This window comes from Babylonia areolata, chromosome 23 (genome assembly GCF_041734735.1).
Source record: "Babylonia areolata isolate BAREFJ2019XMU chromosome 23, ASM4173473v1, whole genome shotgun sequence".
NCBI classification, from domain to species: domain Eukaryota; kingdom Metazoa; phylum Mollusca; class Gastropoda; order Neogastropoda; family Buccinidae; genus Babylonia; species Babylonia areolata.
In genome coordinates, this window is record NC_134898.1 from 6,133,306 (window position 1) to 6,145,992 (window position 12,687).

The 12,687-nt window shown below is 43.6% G+C and overlaps 1 protein-coding gene across 3 annotated transcripts in view; it reads right to left on the minus strand.

Annotated features, from left to right (window-relative positions):
- LOC143297760 (uncharacterized) overlaps positions 1-9,271 on the minus strand; it is a 24,205-nt gene extending 14,934 nt beyond the window's left edge. The window contains exon 1 of one of the 3 annotated variants that reach the window (XM_076610226.1): positions 9,192-9,271. The gene's annotated coding sequence lies outside the window, so the exon portion shown is untranslated. Of the gene's footprint in view, positions 1-8,710; positions 9,105-9,191 lie in introns of those variants that run through there. The other 2 variants (XM_076610228.1, XM_076610224.1) reach the window with 2 other exon arrangements.
- Between the last annotated feature and the right edge of the window lie 3,416 nt (positions 9,272-12,687).

The following is a 12,687-nucleotide window of genomic DNA, read 5'->3' on the forward strand; positions in this document are numbered from 1 at the left end:
CAAGTTCTCTGAACGTGGCCCCATATCTGTTGTTTGTTTTCCTTTTGGTCAGTACGCTTGCCATTATCGTTCGTTTCTGTCGTTTTTTTGTTTACATATTTGTCTACTGGGTGTATCCATTCTGTGTCATATTGTTGACTGTTTTCAAGTGTGATATGGAAAGCAGTCGAACAAGCGGTTCCAGTCATAATGCAGCACTGAGAAATAAACAGGTTTATATTTCGCTTTAAATCATGAGCAGCGTTCCTCTATTTATCCTCTCCTTCGTGTGCACTGACACTGAAATGTGTCTGTTTACATGGCGTGAGCCTTTTCTGAAATCTGTGAAGGCGATAGAAAATGTGTTTTGGGGGTCAAGTTGGTTTTCAATGTCAGCACTGACTATCTACGAAAACCTGCACTTGTATGATTTCATCTAGACTTGCTTTTCCCCCAGAAACACATTTGATTATTAATGTATGTGGACTGTTTTTATTTCATATTTTATAGTCATATTTTTTAATTAACAGCAGACAAATAACCGCTCTAGTCCATTCTGCAACGTGAGATTTCCAGTAGCTGACTGTTTACGGTTTTGCTGTTATTAACATTTCAGTTCATCCGATATATTCTCGGGACTGTTACCTTTCTTTCTGTTAACCTTTTTTTATTTTAATATCTCCACTCCGTTTATTTCATGACCCTATGCCGTTTTCGATGTGACTTTGTAAATTTCTACGCCCTTCATTTTCACTGACATTTTCTTCAACAGCTGATCAAAGCAGGACACCAAGTCACTGGTTCTGACCCAGCTGTACCTTTCCTGTGTTAACTTCCTTCCAGAACTCGTTCAAGTCACTCACAGAACTGGGAATCTAATCACCACCTACCTTTTGAAGCAAATCTACTGAATATTCTTCGTAATATTGTTTCTGTGATTTATTGTAACGTCCACTGGAAGCAGCCAAAAAACCGAGACAGAAAACTGGGAAAGGAAAGGAGAACTACAGCACTGTATAGAGGATCGGTCAGAAGACTGATGAAGAATGCAATGGAAGGCTGGATTGAACAACAGTGTGAGGACATCCAGGAAAGAGTTTCAGTTTCAGTAGCTCAAGGAGGGAGGCGTCACTGCGTTCGGACAAATCCATATACGCTACACCACATCTGCCAAGCAGATGCCTGACCAGCAGCGTAACCCAACGTGCTTTGTCAGGCCTTGAGATCCAGGAAAGAAACACTGACAGCAACGATACAAAGAAAGCGATTCAGCTTGTACAAGATTTGGCCAGACAGAAGGAAAGTCAGCTCCTTTCAGGATGAAAACGGCAGCTGTCTCAAACTGGCAAAAATCATCACAACAATATGGAGTCAGAACAAATCTGAACTCTTCAACAGAGCCAAGGAGACCCACGTGTGTTAACAGTGCAAGATTCATCAAATGAGGATGACTTTCCAATACCATGTGAGGAGGGTGCAGCAGCATGACGTCACTGAAGTGTGGCAATGCTGCATGCATTCACACCATCCCTGCAGAACTTTTGAAACATGGCGGAGAGGCACTAACGTCCTAACCGACATCTACAGGTGAATGGCCCAGGCCATAGACCCAATCCTAAATCGTCACCATTCGCATGAAAGGAAATCTCCAACAGTGCTAGTTCCGTCATTTTCATCAGCCATGCTTTAAGTCATGCTCAAAACCATTCAGAACAGATTACGGCCGCAAGCAGATACCATTATTGTTGAAGAAGAGACTGGATCACGCAAAGATAGAAATACCATCAAACACATCTTTAACCAACGTATTCTCTGCGTAAAACACCTCCAGTGCCAGAGGAAGTTCTACAACGTGTTCATAGATTTCAAGAAGGCGTCTGGCAGAGTCTGGCAGGCAGCACGATAGACAACAACGAAAAATACATTGGGCAAAAGCTTATGATACCATCCAACAACTATATAACGAAATATCCATAAGACAGGCCTATGGCATGAAAATCAGCAACGAAAATACCAAATTGATGGCCAGCAACACCACCACCATTATTGCTGATGCACTTTTCCGTGGACTGAATCTAGCAACTGTTGAACAGTTCACTAAACTGGGATCCATCATCAGCAATGAAGTATCCACACCAGAAATCCTCTCAAGGGTAGCAAAGACAACATCAGCGCTGTCAAGGCTGGAATTTATATTTTTATGGAAGGACAACATCTCCATGAAACGGAAGATCAGACTCCTGCGTGCACTGGTATATTCCATATTCCTATCTTCATACATCATGTGAGACATGGACCCCCACGACTGATTTCAAAAGACCCGAAGCCCTGGATGTGGCATGTAAGGTGTCAACACAACATGATAAACATCAGATACAGTGTACATATCATCAACGAACAAGTGGTCGAACCATCAATCTGAAGATCTGCTGACACCAGTTTAGAAAGAAAAAAAAAGCTTCGTGGGAATGGCCAGGTGACAAGATCCACTGGCTTTGCGAAAACAGTCATCTGAGGAACTGCAGAGGGGAGGGGAGGGCGCTGGGAGGGGGTGGTGGAGAAAATGGACGGGAAAATCCTTTGCACAGACCCAGGCTTTGACACATGACCCACAGACCTGGAGGGGTGTGGTGAACAGTTCTGTGTGAAGCCGTGATGACTCTTCCAAGTTAAGGGAGAAGAAGAAGGGGCTCATAAATGATCATCCTCTTACTTCTTCCTTCCAGAAACAGTCATTGTCCATCCATTTCGATTCTATGATACTTTCTCTGTCATCGCCAGAGCAGATCTTTTCCATACGCTCAGCAGCACCCAAGAAAGTTTTTAACATATTCAGTGGCCTGTCCACATCAACAATATCTAAAGGTAGGTATGGGTAATTGCGAACAGCGTGTAATTGCAGACGATTTGTACATGCCCCACTTCGAAGTGTTCTGAACGAATGCATTTCACAATTTTCACAATTTAACGTCTGTTTCTACCTTTTTCTGATACCTTAATGAATATCCATTCCAAAAACCAGTAAAACCTCAGCTATTTCTGCTTATTTCCGAGCCATTTCTTCTCTTTGCGCACCGCTGCCGACCAAGGTTACAAACGTGTTCTCAAACTTCTAAAATCAATGGAAGCAAGTTGTAGGACTTGAACTTTGACACAGTTTAGAATAGTTGATTTGATCTGATATGTTGACTGTGTATTACAAGTGCTGGGAGAATTTAAGAAAGCATATTGGTGACAGATCAGAGCGTCAGTTTTGACAGGAATATGAAAAAAAAAGTCGTTTGCAATAAAACCATAGGATATTTTGACGTGAGTCTATTTGCGAACGATGCTGCCAGTTACTGAGCACTCTCAAAAGGGTGTGTTTGTGTGCGGTGTGGGGTGTGTGCGTTTAAATGTCTGTGTGCATGTGTGATCATAACCAACAATACAATAGTCTGGTGCGATGTTCCAATAATATATTATGTCTAATGATTTAAAGACCTGCTTCTGTTTTAATTGCCTACATGTACCCAAAGCCATCGTTCGCATTTAGACTTGCCCGTTCGCATTTACCCTCAGGTACCCCTGTCATTTCAAACGTCGACAAAACGTTGACAAGAAAAAGCAGACGAAGTTTTCCTGATGCAACCAGTCGGAGAAAGCCTCCAAAACCTAAAAGAACTACGTTTGACTATCGCACTACATGTTCTCTGTACAATACACACGTTGAGCTGGTCGATTCGACTGGATCGTTCGCAATTAGGCATACCTACCCTAAGACTTCTGTTATTCATCATTTTCGTTTCAGGATGTCTGTGATGCTGTAACATCTATCAATACACCTGCCCTGTGGATTTGTCATATAGACACTTGTCAGTTCTTTGTGTTTGTTCTTTAGCGTCTCGATCAGTGCAGTGGAGACAGACAGGAAGACAGACAGACAAGGAATAACACCATGCAGAGCGCTGGCTTTGTGAGTTTGTCATTCAAATTTTGTATGGTTTCTGTTCCTTTTGTTGGCCACCGCAGGTATGAGCGGGTCACGGGTGTGTATGTGTGTGTGTGTGTGTGTGAGGAGGGGGGGGGGGTGACAGGAGTAGGTTTGGGGGATGAGGTGGGGGAGGGCAGGGTAAGGGAGAACACTGGGGAGATCAAAGCAGGGAGCTGTGAGCGAACAGAGAACTGACAGCCAACTCACCGCTGATCTGTCCTGCTCCACCCCCACCCCCACCATGAACCCCTCCCCACCCCCTCCCTCCCCTTCACCAACAGCCACAACTCTCCCTCCAGTGCACGCACACACACACACACACACACACACACACATGGATTCACCCCGCCGCCCGCCACCCCAGCAACCTCAGTCTGCCCTCTTTCTTTTCTCCTTGCTCCTGTTTGCCGGATACCCCACTTCCTCCTTCAACCCCCCCACCCCCAACACCGTGCGCGCGCGCGTGTCTGTGTCTGTGTCTGTGTGTGTTCAAAAATGAAAAGAAAGGCTGGGTGTATAGCTCTCCGTCGTGTCAGTGGTGGCCCTGGGAAAGGGGGCGTACTATTCATCTTTCTTTTTTTTCGACGTTTAGAATGCACACTATCAATCACATCGAACTTCTGTATATGTGTCATCTATGATATCGATCTTAAGCATAAGCGCGATCAATGACAATCGATCTTAAGCATGAGCGTGATGAATTTTATCAATGGTTTGCATGAGCGTGATCAATAATGTCAACCTTTAGCATGTGCATGAACAATGATATCGATTCTTAGAATGCACGTGATTAATGATGATAAGTATGTGTCCTATGAATTATACCAGTCTCTAGAATTGCGATGTCGACTGATCAATGATATCGATTTTTAATGTGTGTGTGATCAATGATATCGATTTTCACATGGGTGTGATCAATGATAATATTTATCGATTTGCGCAGGTGTATGATCAATTATATTGATTTTTGTTGTACGTGATCAGTATCATCGATCTATAGTAGAACTCTGTGTGTGTGTGTGTGTGTGTGTGTGTGTGTGTGTGTGTGTGTGTGTGAGTGTGCGAGTGTGTGTGTGAGTGTGTGTGTGTGTGTGTGTGTGTGTGTGCGTGTGTGCGTGTGTGCGAGTGTGTAAGTGTGTGTGTGTGATTTTGTGTGTGAGACAGACAGACAGAGAGGGATGGGGGAGAGGGAGTTGTTGTTTGCTATTCATTGTTAATGGGGTTTTTTCATTGACTCCTTGTCTTTTGTTTAATGTCCCTTTCTTTTCTTTTTTTTCTTTTTTTCGTTTTTTTATTTTGTGATAATTCTTTATTGATTCCTGTTCATTTTATGTACCCCCACCCCCCCACCACACTCATCCATCCTACCTCCGCCTTCCCAATGCACATTTGCTTATCTCACTACCCTTTTGAAATAAGTTTTCACACACACACACACACACACACACACACACACATACACAGACACACACAGCCACACACACACACACACAATGTAGTTAACTGTCGTGATACCTAAATCCCATGGCGGCGGGAAAAGGCGGGAGTGTCTGGAAGGGGGGAGGGCAGGAAAGGGGGGGGGTCACCGAAGAGAGACGCTGAGATTTTCAACAGTCAGGCTGAGATATGGTGAACAGAAACTGTGATCAACAGTCAGGCTGAGAAATGATGAACAGAAACTGTGATCAACAATCAGGATGAAACACGATGAACAGAAACTGTAATCAACAGTCAGGATGAAACACGATGAACAGAAACTGTAATCAACAGTCAGGATGAAACACGATGAACAGAAACTGTAATCAACAGTCAGGATGAAACATGATGAACAGAAACTGTAATCAACAGTCAGGATGAAACACGATGAACAGAAACTGTAATCAACAGTCAGGATGAAACACGATGAACAGAAACTATGATCAACAGTCAGGATGAAACACGATGAACAGAAACTGTAATCAACAGTCAGGATGAAACATGATGAACAGAAACTGTAATCAACAGTCAGGATGAAACACGATGAACAGAACTATGATCAACAGTCAGGATGAAACACGATGAACAGAACTCTGATCAACAGTCAGGATGAAACACGATGAACAGAACTATGATCAACAGTCAGGATGAAACACGATGAACAGAAACTGTAATCAACAGTCAGGATGAAACACGATGAACAGAAACTGTAATCAACAGTCAGGATGAAACACGATGAACAGAAACTGTAATCAACAGTCAGGATGAAACACGATGAACAGAACTATGATCAACAGTCAGGATGACACATGATGAACAGAAACTGTAATCAACAGAGCTCATTCATTTAAGGGAGTAAATATTGCTTTTATTTCTTTTCTTTTTTATTTGATGAAGAGTGCCCTTCCTGAGTAAATAAGCTTTGTTTTAACTCACTCAGTACGGCCAGTCCTCTCTTCTCCTCTACACAGACCCCTCGGATGTCCAGTGGGTGTCTCAATGACCCAACCTTTAGCTTCCGTCGTCAGAATTGTGGTATTATTTGTCAACATTCACCTCTTCAGTATAAGAGCCTTCCACTTGCAATATTTTGATGGTGGTAATTGGGGTGAAACGCTGTTAACGTCGTCTCTTTCCCCGTTCGTATGGAGAAAGTTAAAGAGGCCGAATCTGGGCTGCTATGGGCCAACAACATTCTCTGCATACCTAAACTGATCTGGGGAAATACTGCAGTTAACGAAAGAGGCTCAAAGCCGTCCATCATTACATTATGCGATTCATCATAACTGCTTTATTGTCCTGTGATTTGTACGTTAGTAGAAGAATGTCCAGATTTAGTCTCCGGGCGTTAGAGTTGTAGATTTTGACGGTACCTGGTACGGTATTTGTGTCGTGTATGTCTGGAGGAACCACGTCTGGCTTAACAGTAACGACGGGAAGACTTTGAGGACAACACCCTAAAATCAAATCTGTAAATAAATAAAAATCAAGAGCTCAATTATGGATTCTAACTAGTAGTTTCAACCCATCAGCATTGCACACGTAATACAGAGTTGATGCACAATCGGTAGGTAATTGAATAAATGCATGTTTTCGAGCGTAAATATCCAGAAAATGTTTAATATTTAATTAACAGCTTGAACAACGTTTGAGTAATGCGCTTGCGGCGCAATCTATCAACATAATTATGGGAAGGCCAGGAAAGCCCACTGACGATGGTGTATCTCCAAGGGCTGTGTGCATCAACTTCAAAGAGAGAATTAACAACTTGGCATGCGAACATAAAAGAGAAAAAGAGGTGAGGTGGGTAAGGCGGGGAATGTTGAGGGTGGGTGGCGGGGAGTGTTGGGGGTGGGAGGCAGGGGGGTTGGCGGTCAGGATATTGGGGAAAGGGGTTTTTTATCAGGATGACTGGAACAAACTGTTTTCATGCAGGCTACATTGCACAGAACTGTCTTTCAGTAGGTACACAACATAAAACTGTTTTAGAATTCCCAGCTCAAAGATATTTTCAAGTCAATGTGCCAGCAGAAAGGTAGCTGTTTTCTGGTACACAGCACACCGCCATTTTCAAGTGCACATCACTGAGGAAGCTTGCTTGGAGCATTGCGCTACAGTGTTTTCAGCTTTAAAGCTGTTTTCAAGGTATCTGTTTCTGGAGCACAGAGTAAAGTGCTTTCAAGGTACAAAAACACACAGCAAAGTGCTTTCGATGTATCTGTTTTTGTAGCACACAGCAAAGTGCTTTCAAGTCAAAGTCAAAATAGTCTTTACTTAAAAAATGATAATAATAAAATATGATGGATAAAATAAATACAAACACTGCCTATCGGACAAGACGATAAAGTGGTCCCGTGTACTACAGCACTGATGCATTTAGTGCACGGTAACGAAAGTGTTGTTCCTGGCACAGTTCTGTAGAAAAGGTGCACTTTGATAGTAGAAGAAACACTTGCACACCGGACGGCAGAAAACAGTTGTTAAACGGGAGGCCACACAGACATTAGGGCGGCGCGCTCTCCACGACAGAGCAACCCGATTTCACACTGAAGTATGCTGTGACACAATATAATACAATACATTACAATACAATACAACACAATACAAGGCAATATCCTCACTTCTTCCCCTTTGTTCTTTCCATTCAGTTGTATATTGGTTAATAACATTGTAATATACTCTACATTTCTTCCGCTCGTTAATGGCATAAAAAAATCCAAAGACTGGACAACTTTTTCTGTCTTCTAAACAAAAATGTACATGGGACAAGAAATGTGGATATTGCCTGCCGCTATACCATACCATGCCATATCATACCATACTACACAACACTACACTATACTACACTATACGATACAATACAATACAATACGACACAATATGATACGATATAACAAAATATTGGGCAATATCCACATTCAAGTTCCTTGCCCTGTACTATTTTCATTCAGTTTCGTTTCGAAGACGGTAAAAGTTGTAGATTGGTTCACGAAAGCTGTTAAGAAGGCCATTAAGTGTGGAAGGGGAGAAATGTAGAATATTCATTACAATGTTTTGAACAACAAATTTACAACTTTTTTCCGTCTTCAAAATCAAAAAGCACGGGGGAAGAAATGTGGATATTAATCCGCCAAATACTGTTCAACTGAATAACAGTGGTGTACCATAATTCACGTATAAGCGCACACACTGACGCTCCCCCCCCCCCCCCTCCTCCCCCTACCCCCACCCTACAAAAAAAAAGGAAAAAAAAAAGCAAACGGTTCGTCAGACTTTTCTCACCGAAAAAAAAGCCACGATGCGAAGTCACGGTCAGTCAGTGTGGACGGAATCCAGCCGTCCAGAACATAACTCCACGTAGAAAACACAGCACACAACAACAGCCCCACCCCACTCCGCTGTTTTATACAGAAGGCAGCGTGTGATGATGATGAAGATGATGATGACGATCTGACTGCAGTTCATCCACACCGTCAGTGGCAGCGCGCAGACGACACCTGTCCGACAGGTAAACCAAACACAGCAGACAGATGTATACAACAACTGACTCGAGTTGTCTAACTTGCCTCACGGGCCCACACCAACACACAGAGAACTGTGCATGCAACAGACATGAAGTGTACGGGACGCCCAGCCCGCTGAGCTGTGTCGAGGGGTTGGTCTGAATGCATTGCTGACGGGAGAAACTTCTCTCCCTCCCACAACCCACATCCCACACCCCACACTCCCATGCACACACACACACACACACACACCTACCCACCCACACACAGTGACGCGCGGTCAGATCATCCCACGTGATATTGTGCAGTCTGCGCGTGAAGAGATGTTGTGCCGTTGGTTGACAGCCTGGATCTCAGTGCACTGCGCGTGCACTGACACACACACACACACACACACACTAAACGACTCACTGTGTGTGTTTGTGTGTGCGTATGATGTGTGTGTCTGTATAAGTTTATTATATATATATATATATGTGTATTATATTATATATATATATATATATATATGTGTGTGTGTGTGTGCCAGTGCGTGTGTGCGTGTGTGTGTGTGGTGTGTGTGTCATGTGTGTGAATGACGATACAGTTGACGATCTGCATTGTATAGAGGTGTGTCGCTGTCGTCGGGCCGTCTTCAACTGAACACACCCCTCCATGTGAATTCCTCCCTCCCTCCCTCCTTCCCTCCCCCACCCTCTCTCTCTCTCTCTTCCTCTCTGTGTCTGCATATCTCTCTCTCTCTCTCTCTCTCTCTCTCTCTCTCTCTCTCTCTCTCTCTCTCCTCTGTCCGTCTGTCTGTCTGTCTCTGTCTCTCTCTGTGTCTCTCTCTGTCTCTCTCTCTCTCTCCTTTCTCTGTCCATCTGTTTCTCTCTCATTGTGTGTGTGTATGTGTGTGTGTGTGTGAATGTGTGAGTGCGCGCGTGTGTGTGTGTGCACGTGTGTGTGTGTGTGTGTGTGTGTGTGTGTGTGTGTGTGTGTCCTGATCCTTCCTTAAATGTCAATATTTCCCAACTCCCCCTTCAGTCGTCCTATCCGTCCATGTCTCTCTGTCTTGTGAATGCCCTGTACACCGTACACAGGTAAACTCTTCTTGCCTTCATGTGTGTGTGTGTGTGTGTGTGTGTGTGTGTGTGTGTGTGTGTGTGTGTGTGTGTGAGTGTGTGTGTCTATCTGTCTATCTGTCTGTGAATGCCCTGTACACTGTGCACAGGTAAACTTTTCTTGCCTTCATGTGTGTGTGTGTGTGTGTGCGTGTGTGTGTGTGTGAGTATGCGTGTGAGTGTGTGCGTTTGTGTGTGTGTGTGTCTGTGAATGCGTGTGTGTATGCGTACAGTGTGTGTTTGTATGTGTGTTTGTGTGTGTGTGTCTGTCTGTCTGTCTGTATGTGTGTATGTCTGTCTGTGTCTGTGTGTATGTGTGTCTGTGTCTGTGTATGTGTATGTGTGCGTCTAAAGTGTTTGTGCGTGGGAGAGAGAGACAGACAGGCAGAGACATGTTCATTATAGTCATCAGACTTCTAACATTTTCAGTCGTTGACAACAGACAGTGTTCAAGTGCATCACCACTTCCCAAAAGACCGTACTCTGACTGGCACAGCAGAGACAGACCACGTGGAAAAACAAAGGAGTGGAAATGACAGACTTGCACAGCCGTGAGCTACCACTGCAGGTGTTGGCAAAAGTCCTGTATGCAGTGATGAAAGAGGATGACGACAAAGCGAGTGGAGAAGAAGACAGTGTCCACTGTGTGAACACAAAGAGAGTGAAGAAGAAGACAGTGTCCTCTGTGTGAACACAAAGAGAGTTAAGAAGAAGACAGTGTCCACTGTGTGAACAGAAAGAGAGTGAAGAAGAAGACAGTGTCCACTGTGTGAACACAAAGAGAGTGAAGAAGAAGACAGTGTTCACTGTGTGAACACAAAGAGAGTCCGTGAAGAAGAAGACAGTGTCCACTGTGTGAACACAAAGAGAGTCCGTGAAGAAGAAGACAGTGTCCTCTGTGTGAACACAAAGAGAGTCAGTGAAGAAGAAGACAGTGTCCACTGTGTGAACACAAAGAGAGTGAAGAAGAAGACAGTGTCCTCTGTGTGAACACAAAGAGAGTCAGTGAAGAAGAAGACAGTGTCCACTGTGTGAACACAAAGAGAGTGAAGAAGAAGACAGTGTCCACTGTGTGAACACAAAGAGAGTGAAGAAGAAGGCAGTGTCCACTTTGTGAACATAAAGAAAGTGGAGAATAAGACAGTGTCCACTGTGTGAACACAAAGAGAGTGAAGAAGAAGGCAGTGTCCACTGTGTGAACATAAAGAAAGTGGAGAATAAGACACTGTCCACTTTCTTTGATTAGCACGTGGCTCTGCTGTTGTTGGCAGCTTCAGTCTCACTGATGAAATCAGTCTTCACTACCATCAGAACCACTGAACGGCCCCCGTCCGAACAACAATGCCCAGTGTCACACGAACATGTTATACTCATCACCCTAACCATAATCCCCACACTCATCCCCACCCACCCCACCTGTGTGTGTGTGTGTGTGTGTGTGTGTGTCTGTGTCTGTGTGTGTGTGTGTGTGTTCTGAGCGGGATGTTGCGGGGGTGGGTGGTGAAGGGTGGGGGGTGAGGGGGAAGGATGATTACCGGGAGGTAGAGAGATCGCCCGTAGCGATGTATGTGTTTACATTGTGTTTTGATCTTTTTTCCTGTTGCTTACAATTTGCTTCTGTTGCTTTCGCTCTTCTGGAGGGCGACGGCTGGGTGTACAACAACAACAAAAAAGACAAGAGAGACAAGGCCTTCAAGACTCACTTGTGATACACTTTAAAAAAAAATCTAATCGTTAAAATGTGTTCTGTATTTGTAGACCACTTGGGCGAATGAACATAGTGAAAGCCCTGTACACTGACAGTAAAACACACAAGCTTTTTATGTATTGAGTATAATTTTAAAATGTAATGTTAAGATGAGAAAGATCAGTTTAAATTAAATTAAGTCCCCTAGCATTAATTACAGAGTAATTTCCCTTTTTTACTATCTGCACCAAAACGTTTGCAAAATAAATAAACTTCCATGCTTAGCAAAAGAAGTTCCTATTTGAACAAAAAATGATAATAATGACTGCTCTTGTTGTTGTGTCGAATATCAGATCAAAGTGCCAAGTTTAGAGAATACAAAAATTATAAATATAACAGTAAATGCAGTTTGCATATAATTAGGCTTCATTTTTTTATTTTTTGTGCCCATACCAGAGGTGCAATATTGTTTTAAACAAGATGACTGGAAAGAACTGAATTATTCCTATTTTTATGCCTAATTTGGTGTCAACTGACAAAGTATTTGCAGAGAAAATTTCAATGTTAAAGTTTACCACGGACACACAGACACACACACACACACACACACACACACACACACAGAGAGAGAGACAACCGAACACCGGGTTAAAACATAGACTCACGTTGTTTACACAAGTGAGTCAAAAAGCACGTTCCTTGCTTTTCTATCACCAACATTACTAATGAATCTCTCTCTCTCTCTCTCTCTCTCTCCTGACGTTGAGTCAGATGAAGGGGAAGTGTTGTAGGAAAACAGAGCCACACGGCACAGAACCAGATTTCAGTGTGTGTGTGGGGGGGGGGAGGGGTGAGGGGGGGATATCCAAATAGTGCACAGGCTGACCGGCCCCACCAGTGTCAGTGAAACACATTTCTCCTGTTGCCGGCGGGCGCTGAAATTCATTCAAAGACATGGCATGCACTGAC